The 15,239-nt window shown below is 39.0% G+C and overlaps 1 pseudogene; it reads right to left on the bottom strand.

Moving 5' to 3' along the window:
* Positions 1 to 6,213: 6,213 nt before the first annotated feature.
* Positions 6,214 to 6,307, bottom strand: LOC147514893 (small nucleolar RNA R71; annotated as a pseudogene).
* Positions 6,308 to 15,239: the final 8,932 nt, after the last annotated feature.

The following is a 15,239-nucleotide window of genomic DNA, read 5'->3' as shown; positions in this document are numbered from 1 at the left end:
AACAACCAAAAAATATGACGCTAGCTGAACTACCAGTGTCGATCATTATACGTTGTATGCGTATACAGCTGATATATGCAGTTATCATGACAACATCATAATGAGGAACATGCACTCCCATTAGATCTTGGTCAGTAAAACATAATGGTTCATCTTCAATAGTCTCTGTGCAAAAACCTTCCACGAAATTGATTTCGTTAATATAACACCCCGTGTTTTATTCTTTTATTTTTCCTAATAATAATAATAATGGATAATAGATAAATTAAAATAGGATAAGTGTTAGTGGAAATAGGAGACGTGGGTTTATGGGATAAACCTTCTTCCCTATTTCGGTGGTTTTTAAAAAAAACAGAAAAAGAGAGAATTTCATAGAGAGGAAGGAGAGAAGTTTCTTGCTGGAGATCTTGCTGACAGCAGGAAAGGAAGTTTTTTTTTCTAATAGCGAGCTAATAGTTGGAGCGTTACGAGTGAGTAGATTTTTACGTTTTTTTTATTTCTCGTTTACTGTAGATTGTACAGTATTGTTCACATGCTCACATGCTCATTTACTGTATACTGTGTAGTGTTAACTACGTATACAACTTTGAATAACCGTCTGTTCTGGAAAACTTAAAACGAGGGTATTAAATCGATGATGGCTGCTGTAAAAACAGTGGTCGACTTATGTATTGGCTTTCGCGTTTTCGCCAAAAGCCAAAAGAAACAACTTGAACTAATTTGTTTTGTGTGAATGTGATTGTTTATGTTTACTGTAAATGTTCTGGTGGAACTAGATAAGTATCTATGTGTCTAATTGATTGTATTGACGGCGGTTGATGGTTGTTGGTGTCGTGAGATGGAGCTTTTGCAGAGCTGAAGTAATGGCGTCCAGAGTTTTGGTGTTGTTTGAACTATTGTTTTGTTTGAATTTGGTTGTGAGATGGTTGTTGGGTTGGATGGGCGAACTGTGGAGTTATGTGGACTGTGCGTGGTGAAGTAGAGGTGATTGTTTGAGAGTGGTAGTGCTGTGAAGCTTGAACTGCCATTAATGGCGTTCAAGCAAGAACCAAACCGTTCGGATTTTTTTGTATTGTTTAACTATTTGTTTTGTTTTGATTTTTGTTGTGAGGTTTTTGTTGGTTGGTTATGGGTTGTTGATGGTTGTTTGGGGGCTGGAGAGTGTGTGGTTGAAGCTTTGAACAAGCTTTAATGGCGGCGCGAATCCAGATCTAGTTTTGAGGAAGGGTATTGATTTAATGAATTGGGATTTTCGCTTTTGTTAAAGTTGGTTGGTTTTTGATGGGGAGTCAAACCGATGTGATGAGGAGGTGAGGAGTGGTGGCCGGCGTGCGAGTTGGTGGTGGAGGCTGCTGGAGGAAGGAGATGACCGGTTTGGGCCTGGGGCTTGGGCCTTAGATGGTTGCTGGGCCGAATTCTATTTTAAGTCTTTGGGCAAATTTTCTTTTAAGTTATGGGCTAGTTTTATTTGTTTTGATTGGGCCCGGGTTTTTGTTTTAGTTTTGGGCCAGTTCAGTTTAAAGTTTTTTTGGGCCGAATCAGGCAAGTGGGCTTGAGTGATTTTTTGGATATTCACTCATGGCTTTAAGTTTAGATTGGGCTTGGGAAAGTCCAAGGGTTTTGGACCTTAGTCTTTGGGTTTTTGGTTAGATTGGCTTTGACCAGAGTTGACTTTGACTGTTGACCAGAGTTGACTTTGATTGTTGACCAGGGTTGACTTTGACCAGTTGACCCAGTTTGACTTTTAAGTTGGATTATACTTTGGTCTATTAGGATAAGTCTAGGGCTATTAGCGTGATTGGCGTTAGGCTAAGACTTTATATATATATCTACGTGTGTACGTGTATTTACTACTCTGTGATATTTAGTCTTTTATGATATACAACGTTATGACACTTAGACATCTATATAATTAATAACGCGTAAACAAAAAATACATAAATCAAGGTACTCCTTAGTTCTCTGAAATAATATATGCAATAAAGTTCAATAATACGTAAACAAATTTACCGCACCCTTTTTGAACTCTTCACGCCTCAAGTTTTGGGATTTGTGTTTTATGACTGATGATGTCATATGTTAGGTGGGCATTTATTGAATGTGCCATAAATGTCCCGTTAGCGTTATCTATGGGTATTCATTGAATGTGCCATGAATGACCCGGGTATTCATTGAATGTGCCATGAATGACCAGATTGTTTGGACTGCCCTAGAGAGGAACTAAGGTATTCGCCTTGCGGGTTAGTTGTATTAATTTGATTATGCGAGTGTGTTTGGGGTTACTTTTGAATACCTAATATAATATCTACATATGTTATATAGAAGTTCTAACTTTCTTTCAGAAGGGTAGGACTTAATAACATTTTGTGCAGGGACGCGGTCCTACCCTTATACAGTAGTGGATATCGGTAAGTTTTAATTCAATGACTTAGTTATTAAAACAAGTTATTATAATGAGTTAATAAAATAGAAGTCTTGCTTGGGAAGAAACTATGCCGGTTGACATGACAGAACTACCTATCTTCTAAGCTGAGAATGATTAAGTTATGGGAAAATATAACGTGATTGTTTGGATAATTAAAGTATGATAATGGTTATATGTGGTTAATCTACTCATACCAGCAAATTCTATTTTGCTGACCCATGTTTGCTTTGTTTTGGCAACGTGGGTGTGTTCTTGGGAACATAGGTGGAAGGCAGTGGAACCGCGGCGTTTGATTTGGATTTGTTTCTGGAGCAGTCAGGGAATTTATTTTTATTAGGTCTGACCTTTTGGAAGTATGTAATAACGTAGTTTCCTATTCATATGACATGAGAATACGATGTTGAGGACCTATTATTCTTAAAATGTTATATTGATGATTTTTTGATGGAAGATAGACTTTCATAAAGAAATAAAGAGATTTTTTGGAGATTATTTTTGTTGTTATGATTCTTTATGATGTGGGTTTTAGGTTTTGACATGTGTTGTATCTACCCCGTCATAGCCTGGGTTTTTAGACAATTGAACCAAGTGATGTTTGAGATATTTATATTTCAAATATACACTTTGTTATTGTTAAGAAATTCAGGCTGTGACAGTTAACTTCGTAAAAATTAGAGAGATATTTGACTTTAGAATGACGAACATTTTTCCGCTGAGTATTGGACAATGAATCAATGACGGCATGTCACACCCCGAATTTCGACAAAATTCGAAAAAAACAATATTTGTTCCCGACTCTTCGATCTTCGAGGTGTGACGCACTCTCAACTCCTAAAAACCCATAAATAGTTTAAATATGCGGATAATTAAAAACCAATAAAAATTTTAACTTAAACAAAAGTCCTCTTCATTACAAAAATTTACAAATAAGATTAGGTTACAAATCTCTTTTCAATAACTCTTTCTTTAAATTTACAAATGAAAATACAAATAACCTTGTCTCAACTAAAAATCTATATCACCTCAAGGGAAAACAAAACATATCCTGAAATGCAGCGCTAACGCAAACCACAAGCAACAACCGACCTTCTTCAATACTAAACCTGTCAAGACTTATCAACTATGTTCATTTAATGAACACACCCGATAAGCAAATATGCAAATCGGGTCAGCATTATAAAAATGCTGGTGTGAGTAGCTCTAAAATACAACATATATTTATACATATTGATAAGAGCCCAAAACTGTAGTGTTAACCCCTTAACAATCGTACTTTTAGACCAATTATGTGAATAATAAGTAAGAGTTAATACTGATTACGTGTTTTCATGCATTTCAGGCTTCAAAGTCCATTATGTGCAGAAATGTGCCACTTTAGCGAGATAAAGGAGCAACGGTCGGTTGCTAAGGAGTTCTGTGATTAAAGGCCAATTTTCAAGAAGACAAAGCCTCTGTAAAGCCCGGTCAAAAGATGAAAACTCAAAGTCCATGCGGGGGCTTGAAGGCACAAAGTCGTGAGAACTTCCGAAGACCATATCTTTAGACTCAGACCTCGGAATTGGGCCTACCTTACGTCAAAACGACCGGCTCGGAAAGCGCTTTCCAATGGTCTAAGCTTGAACCAAATCAGAGGAGTAGAAGTGGATAAAAAGTTTGTCAAAGCCAACTCTAGCTGAAGAGGCCTTTTTGGACTGAAAGAATTGGGTTTTGGGCCTGATTTTTCGGCCCAAAACATGGCTCCAAGCCCATGCACGATTTTTAGATCTGAAGCATATAAAAACAAAAGTTTATCTCTTTGTTAATGGTAGCTAATTAGACCTAAAATACAGATAATTCTAGATCTAGTTTTAATTGTTTTTAATTAAGTTTAGTTTCATTTTCATTCCTTGTTTTAGATTAAACCTCGAAAATATTGTTATTGCTTGATTAGATAAATAAAATAGTAGATTCTTGTTCATTTAGATTTTTGTCATTTACAATTTTTTAGATCTAAATTCCTTTATTACTTGTTATTCATTTCCTATTTATTACCTGAGATTTCAATTTTTGTTTAGTAAAATTGCATAAGATAGAAGTTTAATATGATGTCTAGTTTTAATTCAATGGGAAATGATAGTAGTATGACTCAAGGCTAAACCTCCATTAGAGGGGGTTGAAGAAGCCATGATGAAGCTTGATCCTTGTTAACTTAGAAATCGTCGCGAGAGTTTATTCCACTCTAGAAGGTCGTTGATTCGCCATGAGAATGGGTGAACGACCTCACATGCTAGTTATTGATTGGTAGAGATGACATGTATAATTAGGGATCATAATTACTATTTTGATATGCGAAGCATTCAATTTGGATCACGACGAGTCTTTGTTAACTGATTAAGTCGAGTTAAGGTGGATTCAATTCCCTTTAATTCTTTATCTAGATTTAAACCCTTAGCATTCTATCATTTCGTTATTCGTAACTTGTTAATTGAATTCACCTCGTAATATAGAATTTCCCTCGTAAATCTCTCATTAGACTTTGGACTGATTAGTTGACACGAAACCATCGCATGCTAAAGAACTAGGAGTGGAATGAATAATTTACTCCCCTATATCTCAATACGATTGAGAGTAAAAATATCTTTGATAAATCTAGTAACAAAGTAGTTTTAGTTTTACTTTCGTTTAGAGTTTAAACGCTTTATTCATTAGTAGAATTAATTATTTAACGTTTATCAAATGGCGCCGCTGCCATCTTAGTTCCCTTTAGCATTGGTTTCATAGTATAATTAGTCATTTTTAAGTCCCATTAAACCCACCCACCCTTGTTTGATTCATACTGTGGTTGTCCGTTTCAACACTTAAATTTTCCTCGCGAAAATACACGGAGTGCACCTGCGCCCAAATAGAGCGCTACCTGCGCTCAAACGCCTGGAAATTCATTTTTGTATGGAGCGCACTTGCGCCCATACAGAGCGCCACCTGCACTCAAACACTGGACATCGGACAAGTCCCGAAAGACCGGCGCTTCAAAACGCGCCACTGCGCCCAAACAAGCGCCCAAGCGCTCTGCTGAAATTGCCCGATTTCCTCAGGTTTGTTTCAAACTTTCCATTTCTTCAAGTTTTCAGTGTTCTAACTTGTTATACAAACTGAGCACGCGTAAACAAGACGCTATTCGTAAGCGAAGCAAGGAGGCATTCAGGTACTCTTTTCTTCTATACCTCGCATCTCCAGTTAGAGGTTTATACTAGTATATCAAGATTGTTTGGAGTGTTGTCGTGTTTAGACTTACCCTTGCATGAGATTGACGTCTGGTCGGAGAAAAACACCGAACGTAATTAACCGTCAACGTCAACAACCACGTCTATCTAGTAGACCAATCACTACACCTCTAGCTACTATTCCACACACCACACCTGACATAATGGCTGAAGAAAGAGAGACTCCTCTCTCCGACTTTTACAAAGCCTTGAGCGATAGCCCTAAATCTTGCATCGTTCTACCAGACCCAGTGGGGGATTTTCGAATCCCCCCAAACATATTTAATTTGTTATCCGTTTTTCATGGTTTAGACCATGAAAAACCTTATTAGCACATGCGTAGGATTGAACAAGTCCTTACAACATTCCACCATCCTACGGTTGGTACGGAACAAATTAAACTGAGGGTATTTCCTTTCACCTTAGTCGATAAGGCGGCGTCTTGGTTAACTACCCAAGCGCTTAATTCTGTGGACTCGTGGGCTAAACTTGCTCAGCTGTTTATGGAACATTTTTACCCACCCCTAAAGACGGATGAGATCTTTTCCAAGATTCATTTCTTTCGACAAAATTCTCATGAATCATTTTCAGAGGCTTGGAATCGTTTCACCGATATGCTTATAGAATGTCCACATCATAACCTAGCGAAAGACACGTTAGTTCGTGCCTTTTTCAAAGGACTTCTACACCACCATAAAGAAGTCCTTGACATAATGAATGGGGGTAGTTTCCTAAGTAAAGGAGCCTCGGAGGCTTACAAATTTTAGAAGATCAAACTAAGCTTAATAATAATGGGGGGAGTGATGACATCCCCCCTCTCGCTAGTTCTTCTTCAACAGATTAAGGCGCGGTATGTTTGAGATGAAACCCGATCCAAAACTTAAAAATTTAATCGAATCTCTAACTAAAAAGGTAGAGGCTATTTCGATTCAACAAAAGCCTATCCCCGTCATGAATGTCAACTCCAACCCATGTAATTTCTGTTTGAGTCCGAAAGCACCCCGACTCTATTGTCCTCTCGCCTATGAACAACAACAATCGAGCAAGATAATGTTTGCTCCATTAATAGCTATCCTATTCCTAATGCCCCATGGAGACAAAAATCCCAACTTTAGTTCATAAACAATCAACAAGTTACACCTCAGGGTTTAATAGCCAAAATGTTAGGCAAGCAAACAATTATAACCAAGCTCCACCTAGGCAAGGACAACCACAAGGTCGGGGAATTATAATAATTATAACAACCAAGCTAAAACCACAAGGTCGGTAGGTAATTATAATAGTTATAATACCAATAGAGGTATCGTTAGGTTAACAATAATAACTATCACAACCCGCCCATAAATAATCAACGCGGAGATAGTTCGGTCGCACCACGTGACTACTACACCTACACACGGATCGTGATCGACACCTTTATACAGGTTACCCAACAACTTTTCCAATCAATGACTCAATCGAACCAACAGATCTTACAATCCATAAATCGGGGCATACAACAGGTTAGCCCAAGAGAAAGTTTCAACCAAAGGCGTGTTTCCAGGGCGAGCGATAGCAAACCCTAAAACAAAGAACACGCCTTTGAGGTAAACGGTAATACTAGTACGGAAACTACAACTGTAGGTGAGCTAAATGCCATCACCACTCTCCGTTCTGGTAAAGTGGTTGATAACAAAGTAACTATGCCTATAGTTACCCCACCAGTAGTCCCTACACCGGATATTGAACTAGATACGAAATAGAAATCAAGAGCCTACCACTGTAGAGGTACCAGTTAAACCACAACCTAAGAAACAGATACCCAAGGTTAGACAGCCAGTTGAGCCATATGCTAAATATAGAGCGAAACCACCGTTTCCCCAAAAATTAGCCATGTTAACCAGGGATACAAACTTTGAGGAGATTAGGAACATTTTCAAAAATCTAACGATAAACCTTCTTTTTCTCGAAGCTATTAAAAAGCTACCTAACCACGCTAAGTTTCTTAAGGAGTTGTGCACTACTAGGTGTAAGACCAACATACCTAAAGTCGCCTTTCTAACTGAACCGTTCCCAACTTTATCAGAAAATAATGGAATTGTTAAGTACAAGGACCCTGGTCGTCCTACTGTAAAATGCACCTTAGGAGAATCCTACACGACGACCACCGCTTTATTAGACACGGGGCGAAAGTGTTAACTTACTCCCCGCTTTTATTTGTATAAACAAATAGGTCTACAAGAAATGCAACCTACAAAAATGACGTTGCAGTTAGCGGACAGGTCTATAAAGTATCCTAAGGGTGTAGTGGAAAACGTGTTTGTTAAGGTTCAGGATTTCTATTATCCTGCAGATTTTGTTATCCTCGATACAGAAGTTGCTAACGACTCTGTACCGATCATCTTAGGGCATCCCTTCTTGGCAACTGCCAACGCACTTATAAATTGCCGCGATGGTAAGATGTCTTTATCTTTTGGCCATCTTTCTGTTGAGGTAAATGTTTTTAAAATGATGAAATAGTTACCAGAATCGTCTATAGATGGGGACGTTAGCATGATCGAGAGCTTAGCTCAAGATTATTTTAACAACACGTTTCCCGAAAACCATATGTATAAATTCCTTTCTTTTGGAACTTCAGATTTTGTAAATGACTCCTACTTAGAGGAAGTCAACACCATCCTTGAGTCCACACCAATTGTAGACCCTTCAGTTGCTCCATATACTGAGTATGAAGACTTACTACCTAAGCAAGTATTCATTACGCAAGATGAGGACCCTGACGAAACATCTATTGACATTCCTTCCACCCCGGTGCTTAAACCTCTTCCCCCGGAGTTAAAATATATTCAACTTGGTCCGGATGGTAGTCATCCGGTAATTATATCTTCTCTGTTATCTAAGGATGAAGATACACGTTTAATCAGGGTGATTAGGGAACATCGGTCTGCGATTGGTTGGTCCCTAGCCGACATTAAGGGAATTGACCCTAATGTTTGCACTCATCGTATCCATTTGGAGGATAACGCGAAGACTTCTCGCGAACCTCAGCATCGCTTGAACCCTGCCATAAAAGAGGTGGTTAGGGAAGAAGTCTTACAATTACTTGATGCGGGTATCATATACCCAATCTCCGATAGCGAATGGGTAAGTCCCATTCATGTAGTTCCTAAGAAATCAGGGGTTACCATGGTACGTAACGCTAAGGGTAACTATGTTTTCACACAAGGTCCTATGAAATGGAGAATTTGTATTGATTACAGACGTTTAAATGCTATGACACGAAAGGATCACTTTCCCTTACCTTTTATAGATCAGATGCTCGAACGTCTAGCTGGTCATGTTTTTTTATTGTTTTCTGGATGGCTACTCCGGTTATTTTCAGATTATTATTGATATTGATGACCAAGAAAAGACTACCTTCACATGTCCCTTTGGAACGTATGCCTATAAACGAATGCCTTTTGGCCTTTGTAATGCTCCTGGTACCTTCCAGCGGTGTATGCTTCCTATATTTAGTGACATGGTAGAGCGCTTTATGAAAGTTTTCATGGATGATTTTTCTATCTATGGAGACTCCTTCACCGATTGCTTGTCAAACCTGTCTAAGGTTTGGACATGGTGTGAAGAAAAGAGCCTCGTTTTAAATTGGGAAAAGTGTCATTTCATGGTGAAAAAGGGCATAGTACTAGGTCACATTGTATCTATTGATGGCATCGAAGTAGATAAGGCCAAACTAGATAAGATAGCGACTCTACCTATACCACGGACTGTCCGTGATATTAGAGCATTTCTAGGCCATGCAGGTTTTTATAGGCGCTTTATTAAAGATTTCACGAAAATAGCTAGGCCTTTAACTAATCTGCTTTTAAAGGATGCCATCTTTGATTTTAATTTTAACTGTAAGCAGGCTTTTGAAACTTTAAAAGCTGCCCTAACCTCTGCACCAATTATACAGCCTCCCGATTGGTCTAAACCTTTCGAACTCATGTGTGATGCTAGTGATTATGCAGTTGGTGCTGTCTTGGGACAGAAACTAGATAATAACTCCACTGTTATTTATTATGCTAGTAAAACCTTAAACGATGCTCAACGGAATTATAAAACTACTGAAAAAGAATTTTTAGCTGTCATTTATGCTTTAGATAAGTTTCGTCCTTATTTGGTTAGTTCTAAAACTTTAGTTTACACGGACCATGCAACCCTTAGGTACCTTCTTGCAAAGAAGGATGCTAAACATATATTAATCCGATGGATTCTTCACCTGCAAGAGTTCACATTAGAAATAAAGGACAAAAGAGGGGTCGAAAATGTAGTTGTCGACCACTTATCTAGACTTACAAACGACGATGATAGTGATTCTGAGTCCATACCGGACTCTTTTCCTGATGAGCATCTTTATGCTATTTTTTCAGCACCATGGTATCGACATTGTAAATTATTTAGCGGCTGATGTTATTCCTTATGATTGGTCAAGAAATAAACGTAAGCAGTTCTTGGGCAAAGTTAAGTTATACTACTGGGATGAGCCCTACCTTTTTAAGTATTGTGCGGATCAGATTATTCGTCATTGTATTCCCCAGTGGGAATATAATGAAGTTCTATCATTCTGCCATGACAAAGAGTGTAGTGGCCATTTTAGTGGAATGAAAACAGCCGCTAAAGTTCTTCAATGTGGATTTTATTGGCCTACCCTTTTTAAGGATACCCAAGTGCATTGCAAGACGTGTATTCGTTGCTAACAACTTGGACGAATCACGAAGCGTAATATGATGCCATTAAATCCCATCATGATAGTAGAAATTTTTGACGTTTGGGGTATTGATTTCATGGGTCCCTTCCCTGTTTCCCACGGTTTCATTTATATTCTAGTTGCCGTGGACTACGTGTCTAAATGGATAGAGGCCATGGCTTGCCGTGAAAGCAATGACCATAAGGCAGTTGTATTTTTATTAAGGAGTATATTTTCTGTCGTTTTGGCATTCCTAAAGCCATCATTAGTGATGGTGGAACACATTTTTGCAATAGAGTTGTTGCATCTCTAGTGAAAAAGTATGGAGTTACACATAAGGTAGCAACTCCTTATCATCCACATACTAGCGGACAAGTTTCTAATAGGAAAATCAAAAAGATTTTAGAAACAACTGTAAATCCTGATAGGAAAGACTAGTCGAAGCGTCTATCGGATGCCTTATGGGCGTATAGGACGGCTTTCAAAACTCCTATAGGTATGTCTCCCTTTAGACTTGTATTTGGGAAACCTTGTCATCTGCCCGTTGAGTTAGAGCACCGTGCTCTGTGGGCTATAAAATGCCTTAACTTCAATATTGATGAGGCGGGTGTCAAACGCAAGTTGCAATTGAATGAGCTTAAAGAAATCCGTAGCGATTCTTACGATCTCGCGAAGGATTATAAAGCTAACATGAAACGTGTTCATGATAAGCAAATCTTGCGCAAAGAGTTTGTGGTCGGTCAAAAGGTCTTGCTTTACAACTCCCGTCTACATATTTTCCCAGGGAAACTAAAAACCTGTTGGTCTGGTCCTTTTCTGGTTACTGAAGTCACCCCTTACGGGGCAATCACCTTGGTAAATCCCAAGGACAACAATACCTTTCAAGTCAATGGCCAACGGTTAAAACATTTTCATGAGCTTCTGTCCCCTGATGTAGAGGAAGTCCTGTTACAGGACCCCGTCTATGAGGACTGACCTTTGTCATTTGGTGTATTTTCTTTCACTTCCATATAGTGATAAGTGTACCATTTAGGTAACCGGGCCCTCCCTATGGAGTGTGTGGCTGTAAGTACCGGATCCTAAGTCCACGTTTCACATAATTCACGTTTTCCACTTTTGCATGTTTTCTCGGTTTTTGAGTCATGTTCCTCTATGGGGTGAATTATGTATTTATTGTTTTTCGTTTCTCTTATAATAAATATTAAAAAAAAATGCTAAAATAATAGAAATAGCAATCCAACCAGTCTTGGGAATCTGACTTTAAACGACCCACGTTAAAAACAAATTTTGTGTTTAAAAATTTGTTTGGGGGTGGGCAGTCGGTCTTTCCATCTGGACTGCTCGAACTTTCCATTTGTGTTGCTTAGGCCCGTTAGTCATAGTTCATTCGGGCTGACGTTATCTATAACTTAGATTTCCTTCGTTCTCATAACTTACGTCACACACGCACTTCGAGGCACTTTTCCACCTTCTTATACGTCGTCACCCATGGTTGGAATTGAGTGTTTTATGGATCATTGGATTGGAAATTCTCTACTGATAATTTCCATAACTCATTCGCCAAAATCGGACCAGTATCGAAGCGGCAAATTGAAATTGAAATTGTGCGAAATATCGAAAAAGTTCGGAATTCGATTTGGGCTTGGGCCCAAACCGCACACACGTGCGTCTCCTTCCTTCCCAAAGTGCAAACAGTCAGTTTCCTTTTCCATCCCGCCAATTAACAAAGTTTAAAGGAAAACCTAACAACCAAAAAATTTAAAAAAAAAAAAACAAACAAACAAACAAACAAACACCTATTTACACCACGCCCATTGTTAACCACCAGCCCGAGTTCTCTCAAACAAATTTCCCAAACCATCGAAAATAGCCGCCAATTCAAGCTTCCAACTTGCCACCGTACCCACCATCGCCACCACCATTGTTTTTAGTTGTTTTTCATCAAACTCGCCTCCTCCACCGTCTACAAAACCATTATTTGTTTCAAAAACTTCAATGGCGCTACGACGAAGCCCAGTATGCAGTACTCAGGACTGAGATGGAAGCACAGCGTTTGTTCCGAATAGAGATGCTACGACGCATGCCACCCTTGGAGGGTTCTATTTCAGATGAGTCTGAGAGGCATGAGCGTCGTCACCGAAGAACAGATGGCGCAGGCAATTCATCACTCCATGACCAATCTCCATCTCCGAGTCCAGTTTCATCACGTGGCTAGGTGTTTTGAAGAATGTTGCGTTTTGATGTTATTTTGTCTTTATTTATTTTATGGTTTGATTAGTTCGGATATTAGTTAAGTAATTAAATTAGAATTTGGGTTTGATGTTGTTTGAATTACATTTTTTTAATATAAATTTGGTTATGTTCAAATTGTGCGTGTTTTTATCATCTATTCCACCTTCCTGAATCGTTTGGGGGTGGTATTATTTCACCCTAGCACAATTCCTATATGCTCATCTTTTGTAAAATTGTTTTCGAGTGAGGGTTGACAATTTTGCCGATATCGGCATATCTATGATTATATGTGATGGCAACATGAAATTTATGAGAATTTAGAAGTTACTATTCTAGATTCAGCATAAGATATATTACATTTAGAATAGAATCCAGAATATGGGTTGTTTCCATTTTCGGTTTGGAAACTTGTTGTTTCCGACAATTGCCTTAAATTTTTTTGGCAACTTGCCGAATCGGTTTAGGAACCCAAACCCTATATAAACTTCATTCATTCTCCACACAAAACTCACATCTCCCACATTCAACCATCACCCTTCACTCCCGTTTTCCTTCTTCTTTTCCTTTTCACATTCAGCGGTTCAAGAATCCTCGGGACTGCCCTCCGTGGGAGCCACTTACTTACGCCTTAAATCGCCACAAATTCTAGTCGAGTGCACTGCGCCAACAACACAAGCATCCGCGCTTTTAGAGTATCAGAACTTCGAAAACCATCAGAGCACACATGTGCCCCATACGAGCGCCACCTGCACCCAAGTGCCTGGAAGTCCAATTCTTCGAGCTTACCGCCCTATCCGAGCACTGCATATACCGATTTCCGTAGAGACGCGAAATTTCTGATTTTGGGTGAGTTGTTCGGGATCGTCGCAGCTATTCCAAAGAGTAGTTTTGAGATGACATCTCCTATAGTCATTCCTGAAGCGATCGTTCAAGACTTCTTTGGGAACCGATACCTATGGAGCATCGTTCAAATGGATCGCTAGATTAGGATGGCGGCATCTTTCGGTGAGGGATGACGATACTTTTTCACCTCAAACTAACTGAATTTTTCTATAATCATATTACATTCTATTGTAACCAAGAAGGAGAACAAAAATTTTCTTGCAATTAATGACACGACTATAGAATTCAGTAAGTATTTGGTAGCTTTGGTTTCGGGATTGCCCTTGCCTGACCCTATGTTCACGGGGGGGGGGGGGGGGGATGGGTATATGACCGATAACTCATACCTCTATGAATATGCATATTTCCATGAGTATTATGGAGGAGGGGTATTTCGTGTCATGGACTAAGGGCGATATAGCATAGCCCTTGGTAGCCTATCTCTCAACGTAGGTACAACCATATTATTCATTATGAAGAATATTTTAGGGGAACGGCAGTTTACTTCTGCCAATAGTACCGCTGGTGACATTTTCCTTGCTTTAGCTGAGGGACGTCGCCGATATGACATTCCCTGAGTTTTAGTGGCTACTCTAAAGAGAGCCCATACCATGAGGCATAAGTATCTTCTTATGCCTGTTTTGGTTAGCCGCATTATGCGCAGTTGCTTACCGGAATTCTGTACCCAGTTCACGGATTGGAAAAAGGTTGAAATCATGAGACCCATCAATCGCGTAGTTAGATCATTCCGGGCCATGACTTGGCCGGGATGGCAGCTGCAACCTCATTTGGTTGCCCCTTACACCCCATCAGACCAAGTAACACTCGAGAGATTAGCAATGGTTGATGATACACGACGGAAGGCATGGCAAGTTGTTATGGCATGGCAGGATACGAAAGAACCTCGCCCCTTTGAAAGAGAAGAGGATGACGAGTAAGCGGGAGTGCAGGTATGTTTTTATTTCCAGTTAGTGTCTGTTTATGTCCCAAGCAAGTAATTTCTTACTACCCTATAACGGGTGGAACTCTTATAGAGTTGCATCAATTTTTTTTTATTTCCTATATCAGTATGTTCTAACCTTGTTTTGCAGATGTTCCAGAATTTCACTCGTTTCCATGGTATTTTTCTACCCTCTTTATTTAAATGCTTTGAGGACAAAGCATGCTTCTTGTTTGGGGGGGGGGGGGGGGCATAGAAACACGTGTAATTAAGGCATTTGTTAGGATATAGATATGTATAATATGCATTTGTTTTCAAGTTAAAAATTTCAAAAATATAAATAAATAAGTTTATGCTATACACTTAGGAATATTGGTATTGTTTTCTCTCTCTATGCTCTTAACAATCTAGAAGTCTCAGGTAGCTTTTGCATCAGAATAATTGTTAGAAACTTAGGTTAATATGTAGGTAATAATCTTTGTATCTATCTATAAATATATTACATGAGTATCTATGATTGTTAGCGATGAAGTTTCTGAAATCTAGGCTAGAGTACTTATTCTACAAATCCTGTGGAGAATATAGCCTAAAGCCTTATATGAGCGAAACATTTGAGAAATGACATAAGGGAGAAGTAAAATCCGGATAGAGAAATCACACGTCCACTTGCTTGATCACTAAAGCATATCCTAAGCGAGAATTTAGGCCCTCTTTGGATCGATATAGCCAGAAATTCAAACCTATGAATTTTTCCGCTAGTCGCCCCTCTGAGCTTTTCTTTAGCCTTTCATAAACCACAAATCCTTTACCCTG

Source organism: Coptis chinensis, chromosome 2, assembly GCF_015680905.1.
Source record: "Coptis chinensis isolate HL-2020 chromosome 2, ASM1568090v1, whole genome shotgun sequence".
Taxonomy (NCBI): domain Eukaryota; kingdom Viridiplantae; phylum Streptophyta; class Magnoliopsida; order Ranunculales; family Ranunculaceae; genus Coptis; species Coptis chinensis.
Note: the sequence above shows the minus strand (reverse complement) of the source record. Positions and strands in the feature narration are given on the sequence as shown.